This window comes from Xenopus tropicalis, chromosome 9, assembly GCF_000004195.4.
Source record: "Xenopus tropicalis strain Nigerian chromosome 9, UCB_Xtro_10.0, whole genome shotgun sequence".
NCBI classification, from domain to species: domain Eukaryota; kingdom Metazoa; phylum Chordata; class Amphibia; order Anura; family Pipidae; genus Xenopus; species Xenopus tropicalis.
This window is the reverse complement of record NC_030685.2, coordinates 778,061-796,069: the sequence shown is the minus strand read 5'-3', so window position 1 is coordinate 796,069 and position 18,009 is coordinate 778,061. Positions and strand designations below refer to the sequence as shown.

The 18,009-nt window shown below is 46.3% G+C and overlaps 2 protein-coding genes across 3 annotated transcripts in view; both read left to right on the top strand.

Annotated features, from left to right (window-relative positions):
* The window catches only part of LOC108645255 (tyrosine-protein phosphatase non-receptor type substrate 1), a 41,374-nt gene extending 36,840 nt beyond the window's left edge, over nt 1–4,534 (top strand). The window contains exons 10-11 of one of the 2 annotated variants that reach the window (XM_031893359.1): nt 1,746–1,890; nt 3,272–4,534. The gene's annotated coding sequence lies outside the window, so the exon portion shown is untranslated. Of the gene's footprint in view, nt 1–1,736; nt 1,891–3,271 lie in introns of both variants that reach the window. The other variant, XM_031893358.1, reaches the window with a different exon arrangement.
* The window catches only part of LOC101734116, a 293,365-nt gene that overhangs the window by 222,771 nt on the left and 52,585 nt on the right, over nt 1–18,009 (top strand). The window lies entirely within an intron of this gene.

The following is an 18,009-nucleotide window of genomic DNA, read 5'->3' as shown; positions in this document are numbered from 1 at the left end:
GCACATCCCAGCCTGGGGGAGGGGATAGAGAGGCTCAGCACCATTATATGTGAGGGGTGAGTACCCCCTAATAACCCACTGGCACCCACTGACCTACAGAGTGGCACATCACAGCCTGGGGGGGATAGAGAGGCACAGCACCATTATATGTGAGGGGTGAGTACCCCCTAATAACCCACTGGCACCCACTGACCTACAGAGTGGTACATCCCAGCCTGGGGGAGGGGATAGAGAGGTGCACAGCACCATTATATGTGAGGGGTGAGTACCCCCTAATAACCCACTGGCACCCACTGACCTACAGAGTGGTACATCCCAGCCTGGGGGAGGGGATAGAGAGGCGCACAGCACCATTATATGTGAGGGGTGAGTACCCCCTAATAACCCACTGGCACCCACTGACCTACAGAGTGGTACATCCCAGCCTGGGGGAGGGGATAGAGAGGCACAGCACCATTATATGTGAGGGGTGAGTACCCCCTAATAACCCACTGGCACCCACTGACCTACAGAGTGGCACATCCCAGCCTGGGGGAGGGGATAGAGAGGCACAGCACCATTATATGTGAGGGGTGAGTACCTCCTAATAACCCACTGGCACCCACTGACCTACAGAGTGGCACATCCCAGCCTGGGGGGGGATAGAGAGGCACAGCACCATTATATGTGAGGGGTGAGTACCTCCTAATAACCCACTGGCACCCACTGACCTACAGAGTGGCACATCCCAGCCTGGGGGGGGGGTAGAGAGGCACAGCACCATTATATGTGAGGGGTGAGTACCCCCTAATAACCCACTGACCTACAGAGTGGCACATCCCAGCCTGGGGGGGGGATAGAGAGGCACAGCACCATTATATGTGAGGGGTGAGTACCCCCTAATAACCCACTGACCTACAGAGTGGCACATCCCCGCCTGGGGGAGGGGATAGAGAGGCACAGTACCATTATATGTGAGGGGTGAGTACATTACATTAACATTTATTTATAAAGCGCCAACATATTCTGCAGCGCTGTACAATAAGTGGGTTACATACATTGGACATACAGAGTAACATATAAAGCAATCACTAACTGATACAAGAGGTTAAGAGGGCCCTGCCCAAAAGAGCTTACAATCTACAAAGAGTACCCCCTAATAACCCACTGGCACCCACTGACCTACAGAGTGGTACATCCCAGCCTGGGGGGAGGGGATAGAGGGGCACAGCACCATTATATGTGAGGGGTGAGTACCCCCTAATAATCCACTGGCACCCACTGACCTACAGAGTGGTACATCCCAGCCTGGGGGGAGGGGATAGAGGGGCACAGCACCATTAAATGTGAGGGGTGAGTACCCCCTAATAACCCACTGGCACCCACTGACCTACAGAGTGGCACATCGCAGCCTGGGGGAGGCGATAGAGAGGCACAGAACCATTATATGTGAGGGGTGAGTACCCCCTAATAACCCACTGGCACCCACTGACCTACAGAGTGGTACATCCCAGCCCAAACTGACTCCCTGCCCCCTGCCTTTAGCCCCACATGAGTATTTCCATGGCAGGCAGTTTAGTCTCTCTGTAGCCATTTAATTATAACAGAACGGTATCGATTTTATTATTTGCTGAGAGCAAGTTTATATTTTATAGAGAGAGGAACCTCAGGCTGGGGCAGTGTGTGAGTTCAGAGCTGTACTTGAAAAATAATATTATTGTAAAAACACTTTACTTTATTGTAAGTTGTTTCTACAGAATCATCAGGATTGAATGAGACACAGAGCGATACTGGCACTGAGACATCTCATCACTATGAGCAGAACAATGAGGAGAAGGAGAGGGAGAGTGTGGAGATGGAGGAGAGACATGAGAGGAAGGAGGGGCACGGCAGGGAAGGACAAGGCAGCAGGTAAATGCCATATTTTGCCATTGGGGGTGATGAGATGAGAGCAAAGTCCTGGCAGGTGGTTCCAGGACTGGCACATTATTTTATTAAATCAGATAAACATACGTCTGGGCATATCGGACCCTGTGCCCACTATACATAGATCCCATTTTCACTTACAATAAAAAGCTGTTGCTGCTCACTGTGGCCTTGAATCTATACAATTGATCAGGGGTTGATCCTAATATTGAGCTAGAAATGTCTATGATCCCCTCAGTGATGGGCACCATGATCCTGATCAGCGCCATGGGGTTGGGTTGGCAGGGCTGTCAGTGGGATACACATTCCTTCCTTGCTGGCAGCTGAAACCATGAAATCTGTGGGGCTCACAGGAGCAAGAGACTGCCTATGGGGGGGTTCTACAGCTCCCCCTACTGTCATCTCCAACTCCCAGAAATACAACTCCACAGACCTACAGACTTGTAGTTGGTATCAGTTTATAATCAATCACAAAGCATTCAGTGAGATAAACAACCATTTATTGGCTCAAAATTAAACAAACAAGAAAATCAAACATACTATACCAAACAATGGATAGGTGCATCCCAGTGCCTCATGGTACCCACACTCCTAACGCGTTTCACACCATTGGGTGCTTCATCTTTAATTGTTTAATTGGATGCTTCATTTCATTCCTTTGTTTAATTTTGAGCCAATAAATGGTTGTTTATCTCACTGAATGTTTTGTTGATTACATATATATTCAGGACCTATTAGTGGGATATAACTTGCAGATTCTCTTTCTTAATCTACTATTAATATTAATATCAGTTCTCTGAGTCTGATGGATTGTATCATTGTGTGTTGTTACTTTTGTGTTTGGCCTTAACCACTCGTAATCCAGCCTTCTATTAGCCTGGCCTTGGCCTGACCATCTGGGCTCTGGTTTCTGAGTCTTGTTGCTACAATCCTCTTATCTACTTATTACTCGAGGCATCCTTGGCAAGTCCAGCCATTGTATGAATCGTAGCACAAAGCCCAGGGTGAGAGGTGAGTAAGGATTGGGCAACTCCACTCACCTGTACAGGACCCCAGTGATATGGGCATTATCTGCTTTCAGCCCATGAGGTCCAAGTCTCCTTTGTGGCTGCTCCAATAAAGTCTATAGGGCACATGTACCAAGTGCAGTGAACAAAGGGCAAAAATCAACATACCTGCAAATTGGGGTGCAGTTGCCCTAAATCTTGTGCAGTCTGGCACCATTTCTGGTGTTCTGTGTGTGAGTGACATGGGAACCCTGGGGCTACAGCCTGGTCCGGAGGTGGCAGTACAGCATTAGCATCTGATTAAGGGCAAAATACACTTTTATTTGAGAAACTTAGATTTTCTTTTTTTTTCTCTTTAGATTTTCCTCTTTTCTTTTGTGGTTCCAGAGGACCTACTAGAGCTACTCAAACAGCTGAGCCAATGAGGGAAGCCCCCTGTAATGGGGAAAACAAACAGACACCAAAATGTGGGAGACAAAGGAAATCCGGGTGGAAAGAAAGACAGAAAGTTCATTTGGCCCAAGGACCCAGGAGAAACCCCACCATAAAGTGGCATCAGCAGGAGAAGGCAATGTGCCCCGGGGAAAGGGCTGAAATGAGGGGAAAGTGATACCCGGGCACCGGGGTAGGATGGTGACTGTGGGTGGAACAGGGCACTGATCTGTTCATTCAACATGAAGATTCTCCCATTGGGTTGGAATAACTGTTTCTATGATCAGGTTGGGGGGAAACAGTACTGAGCAGGGAATGACTTCCAAAGGGATCTTTTTTGTATCTTATTTGCTCCAAAAGAGTAAAAAAATGTACTTCCCTCCTTCATCTTCAGCTTCACCGGTGGTTCCTACAGGGCAGCAGAGAAGCCAAGAGGAGGGTAAATTCCCTGTGCCCTGGAACCAGTCTCTGGGGGTACTGTACCCCGTGTTTCACTGACTCTGGGACTGTTGTTAAATAAAAAGGTGCTGGTACAGCCGACCCATTGCTGGGAGTAGGTACCAGATACTGAATAGGAATAAGACCAGTTGGCCACTAGGTGTCCCCGTTGTGCAGAGGGGGGTATCATCCTGTCCCACTAGCAACCCGGGTACCATATGGATCAGCAGAAGCCCCACCCCCTGCCTCCTGCAGCCCTACTGCCCAGTGTGGGGCCCCTGCTACCCTAGCACTGTAGGTGGGAGACTCATCACCCCTAGGAATTGAAAAGGCATTAAATTCACTCTTTTTTTATAAATAGGAATTTCACTAGAATTATAGGGATATTGGGTGCAGGGAATCACTGCCAAGTATAATCTAGGCCTGAGGAAGGGCCACATGGGGCTTTGGGGTCATTCTCCATACTAACCCCAGGGTTCCACCTTCCTGCCCCTCTCTGAATGGGTTAACATGTTACAAGTGGGCAACTGACTTGCCATTCACACTCTCCCTCACATACCATACTAACCCCAGGGTTCCACCTTCCTGCCCCTCTCATTTACCCCATACTAACCCCAGGGTTCCACCCTCCTGCCCCTCTCATTTACCCCATACTAACCCCAGGGTTCCACCTTCCTGCCCCTCTCATTTACCCCATACTAACCCCAGGGTTCCACCTTCCTGCCCCTCTCATTTACCCCATACTAACCCCAGGGTTCCACCTTCCTGCCCCTCTCATTTACCCTCCTGTGAGCAAAACTGCAGCTTTTCTTGGCAAAGTTAGTTTGTATTTATTACTTTTAAAATAATTGTATAATGTATTACTTGGTTACATATAGAGTGTGAGTGACAGCTCTATAGACCTGTCCCGGTGCCCCACATACCCTGGCACTGGCGCCACTCACATTAATGCTGCTGAGGAACGTTGCTCCGTATTTGAGCTTTTATGGAACGTGATTGGGATTGAAATGACTGCCATCTAAGGGCAGAGTAGCGCAACTGCAAGCTCTTAGCGAAACTGAACTAACGAGGAGCTAATTGTTGTAGTTGTATAGTTGTTGTGCTATTCAGACCATACATGGTAACAGTCAGAACCGGCAGTGCTGAAGGACAAACACAATATTTTTGTCACTACTGACAGATACAAATAAACTTATAGGGCCCCTATTGGTGGAACAGTGCTTACCCCGCTGCAAGTGCAGATTAATAGAGCCACACACAACAGGAGGGGCCTGTTAAATATTGGGTATTGGAGAATAAGTTATACCCCAGGCCTGAATGGGTTAACATGTTACAAGTGGGCAACTGACTTGCCATTCACACTCTCCCTCACATACCCCATTGTTCCTCAGGGGTAATACAGTGAGGGAGGGATTCTCCAACAGGGATATATATCAGCAACAAAAGGCTGGTCTCACACTTACACATTTACACACTCTCACACACTCTCACACTTACACACACACACACACACACACACAGTCCTGACACACACACACACACACACACACAGTCCTGACACACACACACACACACACACACACAGTCCTGACACACACACACACACACACACACACACAGTCCTGACACACACACACACACACAGTCCTGACACACACACACACACACACACAGTCCTGACACACACACACACACACACACACACACAGTCCTGACACACACACACACACACACACACACACACAGTCCTGACACACACACACACACACACACAGTCCTGACACACACACACACACACACACACACACACACACACAGTCCTGACACACACACACACACACACACAGTCCTGACACACACACACACACACACACACACACACACACAGTCCTGACACACACACACACACACACACACACAGTCCTGACACACACACACAGCCCTGACACACACACACACACACACACACACACACACACACACACAGTCCTGACACACACACACACAGTCCTGACACACACACACACACACACACACAGTCCTGACACACACACACACACACACACACACAGCCCTGACACACACACACACATTTAATACTATAAATGAATACATACATATACTTTGTATTGTATTGGGAAGCTGTCAATAATATTTGTGACTGGCTTAATCATTGGTAATTTGTATGTAACTTCTGTAACTCTTTTCCACATATTAAATATACTTTAAATATCACCTTGGTGAGTGGTGTTTGTTGACCATAGTACTTACACAAATACATTAGAGAAAAGATAATTATAACAGATGGGGAGTCCAACCAAAATATCACCCTGGACACTACACATATACACACTCTGTCAGCTTCAAAGGGGGCAGGAGGGTGTAGCTGAACTGAAGCTCCCAGATGTCTATATGAGTAACAGAACCTAGAAGTCACTTGTGTAAGTATTAATAGCGGCGCAGGAGGAATATTCTGCTTTCCGGTGAGTAGGGATTTTCTTGATAATTTGGCTAGGAAAAGCAAATTCGAGTTTAAAATCCCTCATAGAATTATGTCTGATGCAGAGATATGGGCAGATCTGTACAGTCAGTGTGTGGGGGCAAATGTAAAGTTAGAGGAGGGAATGTCATTTTCTGAGATGAAGCACGAGATGTTAATGGGGAAACATTTAATATGTTGATGTGCTCAGGTAGGGAGGGAAATGATGTAGGAAAGACTAATTCTCATTCAGGGAAAAGTGGAATGTGACAGTTTGTACTGACTGTCTGGCTAAGGGGATTGCTCAGCATGAACTGAGATTGGCAGCAGTAGAATCAGTTTTGCAAAGGAATAACCAGGTTTCGGTTATTACAAAAGAACAGAGATCTACGTTTATTCCGGATCTCAGTGATACAGAATTAGATTATGGCAGGGCAAAACTGCAGTTAAAAGTTTTAATCCAAATAAGAGTGTTTTAATGAATTGTGATCTGTTCGAGTCTCATATAGAGAGATATGATTTAAGTGAAGAACAGAAGAATAAAGCGGTTAAACTGTGGGTGCCGGCACGTATTTCCCAGAGGTACCAATCCCTGTGAGTGCTCCCGGCACTGATACAGATGGGAATCTAATACACGGCACAGGGAGGGACAGGCTATTAATGCTTCATTATATCATTAATGGGGAAAATGTGCCTGATATAGAGGTGCTTAATAATCTAGAGACCTCTATAGGTGATGTCCCCTTTACATTTCTGGTTTTGTTTGAGCAGCTCACAGACTGGTTATGGGTATTGGAGAAGATCGAGTTACACAGCAAATGATTAAAGCTTTTGTGAACACGTTTAAAGGAGAACTAAAGTCTAAAATTGAAAATCATTAGAAATGCTGTATTCTGTATACTGAACATAAACATAAACATTCTGAACTTACTGCACAATCCCAGAGGCTGAGAAGCCTAATTACAGTAATGATTTAGGCTTTCAAAGTTGTCCACAGGGGGCCGCCATCTTGTTACTTTGTTATACCATCTTCTATAAGATCTGGCTCCTGCACATGCTCAGTGGGCTCTGGGCTGCTGTTGGGAGGCGGAGCTTAGGGAACATAGTAAATTATAAAAACAGCACGTCAGGTAATATCTGCCATAGAAGCTAATTAATAATTAGAATCATAATATGCAGCCTGCACTGGTTCCTGTGTTGCCCTGTAATGTAATGTGGGGTTTAGAGTTTTTGTTTAATGAAACTTTCCCAGCTCCCCAGAGCCAGTGGCTGCATAAATATGCAAAAGAATCCTCCAATGAGAATCCCAGCTGATGTGAGTAAATCCGGCTCCCTGTTCTCTGTTCCTGCAATTGGAGTTGGGAGCAATAAGCACAGTTTCCCAGCACTGAACAAGTCTGTCCCTTTATCCCCATGTCTGATTCCTGTGCCATATAATGACGGGAAAATGCCATCATTATCTCTATATGTAAGATAATATCAAAATGGCTGATATAGTGCTGGGAATCTAATCAGCATTCTCATTGGTCAATGCTCTTGTGTATATAAGTTTTTCTTTAACCCCCATAGAGAACTAGGTGGAAGCTACAAATGATCCCATTGGCACAGAGACACAGGTGCATCATGGGTACAGGTACATATAAACTAGCGCTGCCCTATTATACACAGTTTATTACAGGATATCAATACAAACAAGCTTTAGCTCAGTATTTAGACATAACTTGTTTACAACAGACTCCCAAATATTCCCATATCCCCATCCCCCAAAATATCAGCTCAGGAGATAATTGGGGCTTTTTCCAACCAAAACACATTCTGAATTCTCTCCTTCTACAAATGACTCTCTCTAACACTCACATTACACTGACCAAAGCAAAGGGGTGCTGAGCAGCCTGGGGGCGCCATACACAGCCTGGGGGTGCCATACACAGCCTGGGGGTGCCATACAGACTGGGGGTGCCATGCAGACTGGGGGTGCCATACAGACTGGGGGTGCCATACACAGCCTGTTTATAATAGTGAGACACAAACTCTGAGCTCAGTGTCGGTCACTTTGCATCCTGGGAAGGAACATAGTGTTTGTGCAGAGGTTCCCCTGTACATGTTGTTCTGCCTATACACCTACTGGCACAGTTTGGCCTCTCCCCGTGTGTAATGCACACACACCCCCATGCAACTGCTTCATAAACACTTTGACAGAAGTGATTGGGCTGTGTGTGTGGGTGTATATAAAAGCCCCAGTGCTAAAGCTAGTAATATTCTGTACCTTAGCCCTGGGGGGGAGTGTAAGGGGCAGATACAGTCACTGTGTTACATACAGAGAAACCTTCCCAATGGGGCAGTTTATTCCCAGAGGGGCTGTTTGTAACAGCAAAGTGACTGGAACTTTTGTCACAGCTTCTGCCTCTGTTTCCAACCTTTGTAACTTATATTTGTTACACAGCTCAGTATTTGGGATCATTACAAGGGGGAAAGAAAAGTCCCACAATAAGGATTCAGCTAAAGTCTCTCCCCAAGCTCAAAGTGCCAGAGCAGGACTTCAGTTATTTAGGGAGCAGCCAGACAGGACTGTGATTGGTTGGCCTGTATGCATGTAGGGAACAGGCAGAGACTAGAGCAAGCAGGCAGGGGAAAGAAGAATATTGGGAGTCGCTCCCTAAGCTCAGTGACATCAGCCAAGAGCAGACTGAGCATGTGCAGTAGTTGGGCAAAAGATGGAGAGCTACTGTGGGCATCTTCAGGGGCATGGGGCTTTATTTCTATAGAGCTTTGGGGATGTTGGGCTGGTACAGGGGCTCAAACACACAGCTAAACATTTCTAGCCATAGACTTTTTTTAGACTTTAGTTGTCCTTTAAAGTGCAATATTTCACATACACAGTTATCACCCAGTGTTATAGAAATGTCAAATGTCTTTCCCTTTTATATTCCAAACAGACAGTGAGTAGAATGAGAGCTCTATGGGTTCCTGATGTTACACATAGTTAATCCCAAAGCCCCACCATTTAGTAGAAGTTCCTATTTACAAATAGAGATGTAGCAAACTGTTCGCCGGAGAACTAATTCGCACGAACATCGGGTGTTCGCAAGTTTGCAATTTTGGGTTCGCCTTAGCTGGAGCCAAATTTTGACCTCTCACCCCAGAGCCAGCAGATACATGGCAGCCAATCAGGCAGCTCTCCCTCCTGGACCACCCCCGGACCACTCCCTTCCATATATAAACTGAAGCCCAGCAGCCATTTTACATTCTGCCTGTGTGTGCTTGTTGAGTTAGCATAGGGAGAGAGCTGTGCAGGGGTTTGAGGGGCAGTTTAGGTAGCTTTGCTGACTAGTAATCTACTTTCTACTGCTCTGTATGTAGCTGCTGTGCGCAGCTGTCCTGCTGATCTCATCTGCTGTAACCCAATAGTCCTTGTAAGGACTGCTTTTATTTTCTGATTACTGTTCCTCTTCTTTTCATTGTGTACTGCAGCTCCGTCTGTGTGTGTTGGAGACAGCTGTGCTGCTCATAGTAGTGCACTAAGCACCAACCACACATTCACATCATTTTTTTTTATTTGTGTTTTTTTACTTTGCTACTGTAATTTATAGAGCCCAGTGCTATTAGTCTAGCTGTGTTGGGGACTGGTGTGCTGCTCCTAGTAGTTCACCCCCAGCACCAACCAGAGATCACTTTTTTTTTATTATTAATTTTTTTTTTTTTTTAAATTTAAGTTACTGTTCTTTAACGTGTCCAGTGCTGTTTGCTGTTATTCATAGTAGTGCACCAAACACGTTAAACTACTAACTAAGAAATGGTAGTAACCTAAACTTAGAAATGGCTCAATTAATTTAACCTAAATGTCTCAAATGTCAGGAAATCAAGTAAATAAAATGTACCAAATACAAAAGAGAGATCCGGGTGTATAAACCCCGGATCTGTCTCACAGTTGATCTAGGTCAAATTCCCAACACCATCATATCAGCTCTCACAATGTGAAATCCTAAATGCAAAGAACTCACCGTTGTTACAAACCAATGGCAGGAGGAGTTGCCTGTAGTCATTAATTTAAGCAGATCTCTCCTTTTCTTCAGATTCCAATAAAAAGATAAAAACCCAAATAGTATAATACTGTTTAATAGTGATGAGCGAATCTGTTCCGTTTCGCTTCGCCGAAAAATTTGCGAATCTTTCAAAAGATCCGCGAAACGGCGAAAAATTCGTGAAACGGCGAAAATGTCGTGCGACAAAAACATTTGTCGCCCGCAGCTATTGTTTCGTCGCCCACGGCTATTGTTTCGTCGCCCACGGCTATTATTTTGTCACGCGGCTATTGTTTCGTCGCGCGCGGCTATTATTTCGTCGCACGGCTATTGTTTCGTCACCCGCGGCTATTGTTTCGTCGCCCGCGGCTATTATTTTGTCGCGCGGCTATTGTTTCGTCGCCCGCGGCTATTGTTTTGTCGCGCGGCTATTGTTTCGTCACCCGCGGCTATTGTTTCGTCACCCGCGGCTATTGTTTCGTCGCCCGCGGCTATTATTTTGTCGCGCGGCTATTGTTTCGTCACCCGCGGCTATTGTTTCGTCGCCCGCGGCTATTATTTTGTCGCGCGGCTATTGTTTCGTCGCCCGCGGCTATTATTTTGTCGCGCGGCTATTGTTTCACCGCCCGTGGCTATTGTTTTGTCGCCCGGCTATTATTTTGTCGCCCGTGACTATTCTTTTTTGACGCCGGCGACAATTTTTGGACGTGCGGCGAATTCATGCCTGGCGAAACTTTTCGCCCATCACTACTGTTTAATATATAAAATCATTAAAGCAAATTGCACTGACATTTAGCCCATTGAGATCAGTCACATAAAATACCCAGTTGGCAGGGCTACAGCCGCACAACTCAGCCTGTGGCTGCAATGATGCTGGAATACTGGGTAGAATGTTGCATTATGGGTGAAATATGGCAATTTGCTCTTAAAAATTGGACTTTGCCCTTTATATCAGCATTTATTAAGAGATCAGTTATTCATTACAGTACAAATGATAATACAGAGAGAGTTTATTGCATATGGCTGTTATACAGGGGAGTGTCCTACTGTCTCTGTAACAGGAACAGATGGGAAAGTGAAAGTGACCTGAGCAGAACCCACAGGGATGGAGCAACGAGGGGCTCTCCTGATTCTCCTCTTCTCATTCCTCTCCCCCTCAGGTACCAATTCATATACATCTCTTTATTATGGGGTATAAGGTGGGGGGCACAGTGTGGGGGTGACTGGATAGATGGGTGTGTTAGTAGGGAGGGGGTTTGGCAAGGGTTCCAGGTTTGTCATTCTTAGTGACGTTGCTGTATACAGGGACCCCTAACCAGTGGCTCAGGGGCACCAACCCCTTGGGTGTTGCTCTCAGTGCCCCCAAACCAGGGAGTTATTTTTTAATTCCTGACTTGGGGGCAAGTTTTGGTTGAATAAAAACAAGGTTTCCTACCAAATAAAGCCCCTGTAAGCTGATAGGCTGCATAGAGGCCCCTAATAGCCAATCACAGCCCTTATTTGGCTCCTCCATGAACTTTTATGGTGCTTGTGTGGCTCCCGAGTAAGAAAGGGCCCCACACAGGCTATAATACCCGGACCTGGAGCTTCAGCAGGTAGAGCCCAGACACCCTGCTGGTACTAGGGGTGAGATCGAGTGACAGAAAATGAGATGGCCATTAGTTACATGGTTGGAGAAGGGGATTATGGGATATGAGGCCTGGCTGCTGTGGGAAATCTCTCTGCCATTAGTTACATGGTTGGAGAAGGGGATTATGGGATATGAGGCCTGGCTGCTGAGGGGAATCTCTCTGCCATTAGTCACATGGTTGGAGAAGTGCATTATGGGATATGAGGCCTGGCTGCTGAGGGGAATCTCTCTGCCATTAGTTACATGGTTGGAGAAGGGGATTATGGGATACGAGGCCTGGCTACTGAGGGGAATCTCTCTGCCATTAGTTACATGGTTGGAGAAGGGGATTATGGGATATGAGGCCTGGCTGCTGAGGGGAATCTCTCTGCCATTAGTCACAGGGTTGGAGAAGGGGATTATGGGATATGAGGCCTGGCTGCTGAGGGGAATCTCTCTGCCATTAGTTACATGGTTGGAGAAGGGGATTATGGGAGATGGGGCCTGGCTACTGAGGGGAATCTCTCTGCCATTAGTTACAGGGTTGGAGAAGGGGATTATGGGATATGAGGCCTGGCTGCTGAGGGGAATCTCTCTGCCATTAGTTACATGGTTGGAGAAGGGGATTATGGGATATGAGGCCTGGCTGCTGAGGGGAATCTCTCTGCCATTAGTTACAGGGTTGGAGAAGTGCATTATGGGATATGAGGCCTGGCTACTGAGGGGAATCTCTCTGCCATTAGTTACAGGGTTGGGGAAGGGGATTATGGGAGATGAGGCCTGGCTACTGAGGGGAATCTCTCTGCCATTAGTCACATGGTTGGAGAAGGGGATTATGGGAGATGGGGCCTGGCTACTGAGGGGAATCTCTCTGCCATTAGTTACAGGGTTGGGGAAGGGGATTATGGGAGATGAGGCCTGGCTGCTGAGGGGAATCTCTCTGCCATTAGTCACATGGTTGGAGAAGGGGATTATGGGATATGAGGCCTGGCTGCTGAGGGGAATCTCTCTGCCATTAGTTACAGGGTTGGAGAAGGGGATTATGGGATATGAGGCCTGGCTGCTGAGGGGAATCTCTCTGCCATTAGTTACAGGGTTGGAGAAGGGGATTATGGGATATGAGGCCTGGCTGCTGAGGGGAATCTCCCTGCCATTAGTTACAGGGTTGGAGAAGGGGATTATGGGATATGAGGCCTGGCTGCTGAGGGGAATCTCTCTGCCATTAGTTACAGGGTTGGAGAAGGGGATTATGGGATATGAGGCCTGGCTGCTGAGGGGAATCTCTCTGCCATTAGTCACATGGTTGGAAGGGGATTATGGGAGATGGGGCCTGGCTGCTGAGGGGAATCTCTCTGCCATTAGTTACAGGGTTGGAGAAGTGCATTATGGGATATGAGGCCTGGCTGCTGAGGGGAATCTCTCTGCCATTAGTTACAGGGTTGGAGAAAGGGATTATGGGATATGAGGCCTGGCTGCTGAGGGGAATCTCTCTGCCATTAGTCACATGGTTGGAGAAGGGGATTATGGGATATGAGGCCTGGCTGCTGAGGGGAATCTCTCTGCCATTAGTCACATGGTTGGAGAAGGGGATTATGGATATGAGGCCTGGCTGCTGAGGGGAATCTCTCTGCCATTAGTCACATGGTTGGAGAAGGGGATTATGGGATATGAGGCCTGGCTGCTGAGGGGAATCTCTCTGCCATTAGTCACATGGTTGGAGAAGGGGATTATGGGAGATGGGGCCTGGCTGCTGAGGGGAATCTCTCTGCCATTAGTCACATGGTTGGAGAAGGGGATTATGGGATATGAGGCCTGGCTGCTGAGGGGAATCTCTCTGCCATTAGTCACATGGTTGAAAGGGGATTATGGGATATGAGGCCTGTCTGCTGAGGGGAATCTCTCTGCCATTAGTCACATGGTTGGAGAAGGGGATTATGGGATATGAGGCCCGGCTACTGAGGGGAATCTCTCTGCCATTAGTCACATGGTTGGAGAAGTGCATTATGGGATATGAGGCCTGGCTGCTGAGGGGAATCTCTCTGCCATTAGTTACAGGGTTGGAGAAGGGGATTATGGGATATGAGGCCTGGCTGCTGAGGGGAATCTCTCTGCCATTAGTTACAGGGTTGGAGAAGGGGATTATGGGATACGAGGCCTGGCTGCTGAGGGGAATCTCTCTGCCATTAGTCACATGGTTGGAGAAGGGGATTATGGGATATGAGGCCTGGCTGCTGAGGGGAATCTCTCTGCCATTAGTCACATGGTTGGAGAAGGGGATTATGGGATATGAGGCCTGGCTGCTGAGGGGAATCTCTCTGCCATTAGTCACATGGTTGGGGAAGGGGATTATGGGATATGAGGCCTGGCTGCTGAGGGGACTCTCTCTGCCATTAGTCACATGGTTGGGGAAGGGGATTATGGGATATGAGGCCTGGCTGCTGAGGGGAATCTCTCTGCCATTAGTCACATGTTTCATACCTCCCAACATTTGAAAAATGAGAAGAGGGACAAGAGTATGGCACACATAGGCAGCATAGTGCAGGCAGAGTATGGCACATACAAGCAGCATAGGGCACGCAGAGTATGGCACACACAGGCAGCATAGGGCAGGCAGAGTATGGCACATACAAGCAGCATAGGGCACGCAGAGTATGGCACACACAGGCAGCATAGGGCAGGCAGAGTATGGCACGCACAGGCAGAGCAGGCAGAGTATGGCACACACAGGCCGCATAGGGCAGGCAGAGTATGGCACACACAGGCAGCATAGGGCAGGCAGAGTATGGCACACACAGGCAGCATAGGGCAGGCAGAGTATGGCACACACAGGCAGCATAGGGCAGGCAGAGTATGGCACACACAGGCAGCATAGGGCAGGCAGAGTATGGCACACACAGGCAGCATAGGGCAGGCAGAGTATGGCACACACAGGCAGCATAGGGCAGGCAGAGTATGGCACACACAGGCAGCATGTGTGTGATACTGCATGATACTGTCCATAAAATAACATTGGTCACTGGTTCAACAGACTCACAATATAGAATTTATTTAATAAATGTAATTAATAAAGTAAGGGGATCTCTACTTATGGGAGGGTTACACCTCGGCTCCGTATCCCAGTGACTGTCCCTCTTTACCTGACTGTTGGAGCAGGGAGAAGATTAAAATCCACTGAGATGTCTCCTATAAGGACCTGGATTCAAGGGGAACTATGACTGCCTTATTTGTTCCCTGAATATGTTACAATAAGTCAAAGTTTGTTCCAGTGGATGAGACACTTTGCTGCTCCAGAAACCCCACTGTTTAACCCCATTTTTCTCTTTAGGGATCCTTCCTACAGATGCATTACTGAAGATAGGGGATGAGGAGCCCCCAACTGCTACACTGGGATCTGACGTGATCCTCCCCTGTACATTCAGTGTGGGTCAGCCTGTCAGTCTGCAGTACCTTGCAATACTTTGGACCTTCCAGAACAAAATGCTGTTCAGACTTGATAACAAGGGGAAGCAGCTCAGCCCAAGGGTGACATTTAGTGATGCAGATGCCATGAAAGGGATTGCTTCTGTGCAACTTCACAACGTCTCAGTCGCAGATGCCGGCATCTACATGTGTAAAATAATCTACAGCCCTGAAAAGAAAGAAAAGGATATAACACTGAAAGTTCAGTGTAAGAATTTATTTTTTTAATATTCCATTAAGCATAAATATTTGTACGGGTTGGAATAATATGGTTGAACCCGGAACAAGCCTGGTGATTTTTTTCTGGTGAGTTCCTAACTGTTAAGATAGAAACGCAGGCAGATAACAGGAGCCAAATCGGCCAGTTATGATACGAAGTGCCTTCATGTTCAGAAAGTTTTGGAATCCAGTAGATTCCAAATGAACATGTGGATAAATCAGTTAGGATGCTGATTATATCAGCAAATGATCATTGATTGGCAGGTCTAGAGCAACTCAAGAAACCTCCTATTGTTGACAATCCATTCTTGAGATCCATTTCCTTCCTTGACTTGGTGATCCCCATTACATAGGGGGCTGATGAAAGTGCCTTGTGTACCACGGCCCTAAAAAAGAATGGACATGATTAATCAGGATACATTTAAATGAAAAGTACATGGCGATCCATTTAATAGAAATGTCTAGATAATGCCTGTTTCTTCCGCATATGGTGCAATGTAGAACCATTGCTTTCCTTTTTATAAGGAGTATATTTCTTCCAACTTTCTTATGTTTTGTCTATGCCACCCGGGTTCCCATAGACCACAAACCCTTTCCCAATGCCACTCTCCCTAGGACGAAACAGGACTCTATGGCTAAAGTTGACTATTTGTGGGGGGGGGGTAGAATATAAAAATAATCAATGTTAATGTGCTTTTCATATTTTCTTCTTCTCAGTGCCAAGTTCTCAGTAGCCATTTTCCCTTGGAACTAGGGAGAGACCAAGGCAAAATGGATTGTATTGTGATCCAGCCATAAAAGATGAATACAGTATTTTGAAAATCATCTTCAAATGTATTTGTGTAAATATGATATGTACACAGGGAAAGGCTTAGCTTTAATGTATCTTGAGATGGTCGGGTAAGGTTTGAGACTGAAAGGGGTATAAACTGAAATTCATAGGAATTGGGAATTTTAGGAATTAGCAGTATCATTCATTGTGGCCATAGGAAGCCCAAACTATGAAAAGACAGAAAGACCAAGTGCGCACCCAATATGGACAGGAGAAGGAGGAAAATACTGATGTGTTTGCTTCATCCTACAGCTCTTCCTACAGTTGAATTGTTAGAGAGAGTAACCAATGAACAGCGTATGATCGTCTGCTCAGTATCCCGGTTCTACCCAAAGAACATCACCGTGACCATAATACAGGAAGGAAAGGACGTGACCAGTTCTACATTGTCCAGTTACCAACAGAATCCCGATGGCACATTCAATTTGAGCAGAACCCTGACATTAGAGGACGCAGTGAAACAAATATCCATGTCTTGCAGAGTCCAACATGAATCTCTTGCTGAGCCCATCAAGAAAGATTTACTGCTGCTACATGGAGGTAAGTGCAACAGTTGGAGGATTTAGATGTGAAATTTTCATGAACAAATACATTTTGCTGATGTGCCAAAATTAGCAAAAATACAACATACACAAAAATACAACATACGCATATATAAGAGCTAGATTGGATTTGCTTTTTTGACTAAGATGTTCACATTGAGTTCTGCCCTGCTCTACACGTACACTGGGGCAGCAGTGGGTGGGAGTCACAATACAACCAATATAACAATAATAATACATATATTGTTAGCATTGTAAACATATGTCGTGGTCTAGTAGCGGGAAGCATAAATGAACTGGACTTGCTGGCCAGTGCCTCATCTTCTCATATTAATCTGCAGGTCCAGCTCATTTAGACTTACCAACTTCTTGGTATTTCATGACCTGGATGAGGTGAAAAAGTACATTTGTATGTATTGTTTTTGATTTGTTTTTCCAGGTGCTGATGAATCCAATAACGCTGGTGTGTTTGGAGTTGTTGGTGCCTGCGCGGTGCTTCTTGTCATTGTGATTGGTATAGTTTACTGCAAATACAGCAGGAAAAAAGGTAAACGGGCAGTGTTATAACATGTTTACCAAAATAAACATTTTTATTTTCTACTGTAATGCTATAGCACATGGAAATATGCTCAAGCATAGCCAAAAAATGTGCTTATTTAATTGCTATCTTAACATTCATTTTCATTTATTGTTTGCTTATTGTGTCCTATTCAGGTCTGGAGGAGTTCACGATGGGTGACATTCAGGGGCCTCCGGTTTGGAGAGATGGGGAAAAGCTCACCCTTTACTGTACAGCATCCAGTTGTCCCCAGGATGCCAAAGTCTCTTGGATTCTAAAGGCACAAGATGGCACAATGAGTGAATTCTCAGAGGCTGGTACTGGGGAGGCAGAGGAGGAACAGCCTCTTATCTCCAGAGAATATATTGTATCTAAGGAAAAGACCACCAGGCCACAAAAGAACGGCCTCTGTGATTATTCCAGCACTTTCTGCTTCATTCCATCCGCATCAAGGCACCTTGGCTCCTCTGTTTCCTGCAAGTTTGTGTGCGGTGGGAAAACCCAGG